The sequence below is a fragment of the Echinops telfairi genome, unplaced genomic scaffold (assembly GCF_000313985.2).
Source record: "Echinops telfairi isolate 266 unplaced genomic scaffold, ASM31398v2 ScPeMD7_5868;HRSCAF=6743_1, whole genome shotgun sequence".
NCBI classification, from domain to species: Eukaryota; Metazoa; Chordata; class Mammalia; order Afrosoricida; family Tenrecidae; genus Echinops; species Echinops telfairi.
The window spans coordinates 12,375,830-12,378,429 of NW_022109768.1; positions in this window are offsets into that span (position 1 = coordinate 12,375,830).

Here is a 2,600-nt window from a genome sequence, read left to right on the forward strand (position 1 = left end):
AAGTAAACCTTAACAGAGAAGCTAACATTGGCTCTGCGTCTGACACAGGCAAGAGAGGCAAGAGAGGTCAACCTCAGTTCTCAAACGAAAGGCAAGAATTCTACCCCTGAGCCATCCATCTCCCAAATAGTTTTAAAAGGTAAAAAGGGATACATGGGATCTATTTTAATACTATATCTATTTAACCCAGGGTATTAGCATTTCAACACGCAGCCAGTATATAAAAGTATGCAATATGAAAACTGGATCTTGAATACGTAGGACTGAAGAAGAATCAATGCATTTGAATCGTGGTCCAGGCGAAGAATATTGAAAGCACCATGCAGTGCCATCTGTCTTGGAATAAGTACGACCAGATTGCTCCTTCGAAGCAAGGATGGTGAGACTTCATCTCATGGACTTTGGACAAGTTGTCAGGAGAGACCTGTCCCTGGAGAAGGCCATCATGCTTGGTAAAGTAGAGGGACGTGGAAAAAGAGGAAAGTCCTTGACAAGATGGATTGACTTTGTGGTAGTTACATAATCTGTTGTCAATGTGAGAGGATTAAAAGTGAAGGGGTGGAGTTTAGCCTGTCAATCAGGTCTCAGCTTGATGACCTCATTTGGAGGCACTAAGGCCATAAATATCTTGCTGGAGGCAGGAGGCAGACTCACTCCCTGGGAGACATTGCAGCTGACAAGACACATGGAGCTATGCTAGTGCTTTGAGTCACGTGGAGACCCCTGCCAGCTCTGAGATGCTTCCACTGCCACTGGCTCCACAAGACTTTTTTACATTCTGCAAAAGTATCTTCCTGTATTTGATATCATTGCATGTGTTTGTGAGTCTAAAGATTTTACAGATTGGTATCAGACATATGGGCTAATATCAGACTTATGGACTTGATCTGGACTGGGCTGGGATGTTTTCTCAATATGCAATTGCTCTTTTATCTAGACCTCTTTCTTATACAGGAGTCTCCCTGGATTTGTTTCTCCAGTCGACCCGGACTAGCAGAGACACCATAGCTGCAAGAATGGGCCCAGCCAGATGAACAATGGTGAGGCTGGCACAGCACTTGGCAGTGTTTCGCTCTGTTGTTCATACGGTCACTATGCACTGGGACCGATTCCATGGCTCCTACCAACAACAAGCTATTTTACTGTTTGTCTTCTAGTTGACACTTACAGGAATTTGGACCTAGGGCTTGGCAGCACGGTGGCGAGTTGCGACTGTGTAGAGAAGCACAAGTCTGTATGAAGGTGGTGAAGCCATCTGCCGCGTGATGCCACAGATGCAAGCTATGCCAGGGAAGGCGCGCTGACTCAGAGTGACGAGCACAGTAGATATATGTCTGTGGTACTTACAGAGCAGTCGGCACCATTCTAGTCAGCAAATGACTCACAACAACCCTGTGAGGGCCCTACCCTCACTCTCCTCATTTGGTCGGTGAGAAAACTGAGTCACGGATTGTTGGTACAATTTGCCAAACGTCACAGAGCTTGCGGGGCACAATAGACAGCGCTCTGTGCCACAGCTTTGTCACCGACAAGCTTAATGACCTCATCTGTGAAATGAAGCTAACTGTACTTCTTGTCCTGGGATGCCACACTTCTTGGCAAGCGTCAACGAGGTCACCATACGCAGTTAGTGCTTGAGACAGGGCTTGATGCAAAGAAAGTGCTCGGCGTGCACGTGGTTCATCTGGAGAGCTAGTTGGCTGTGCTAAGGGATGGTGGAGGCGGAGGAGGCTGCTTGTGGCCTCCGTGAGGAGGGAGTGGGTGTGAACAGGAGAGGAAGCAGGAGCCGGGGAGGACACAGTGAGGCTGAGGGAGAGATGTTGACGGGCTTTGTTCCTGAATCGGTTTGAGGTGGCTTCACACTGACTGGACTTGATACTTGAACGTGACTGACTCTGTTAATACATCCCAGGGCCCTGACTGGAACAGTCAGACTAATGACATCCAGTGGGGAATTCTTGTGAGATTTATGGATACAAATCAGAAGCCCTGCGACCTTTGGCAAATCACTTAACTGCTTTGAGGGGACGCAGGTTTAAAATAAAAGGATTGAACAAAATAATCTCTAAGATTTCTTCCACCTAGAACACTATACGTTCCCCTCTTTTTTTCAGAATTATTTTAGTTGTGCAGGTGTAAGAATGAGGTAGGTTTAATATATCTTGGCATGAGGTGGGTTGATGTGCAGCCCTAATTATAATACCTTTCCACATTGTTCCTGTTTCAGCACACAGCCTTGAGAATGTTCTCTTAAAAGTCCTTCCACTCGCAGCAAAGGAGCATCTATTGAACTCACTCTTCCACTCCGCTTTCTGGCTGCTCAACACCAGCAGAGCGTGGACATTGTCTTCCTTTCCAAAGGCCTGGGGTGGCGGGGGTGGGGGGGGGCATTCCTTTGGTAACTCATTAGCAACCTTTTCTCCCAGAACTTAGTTTTGTCCTGTTTTCATGTGTTAGTCATGAACTCCCATCCATAATGACTAGAGTTTTCACACAGGCATTTTCTATTCTAAATACCACCATTGTGGTGAGCATTTTAATGCTCAGTTCGCTAAAATAGAATGTTAAAACCATAGACTGCTAAAAGGACAAACAGTTCT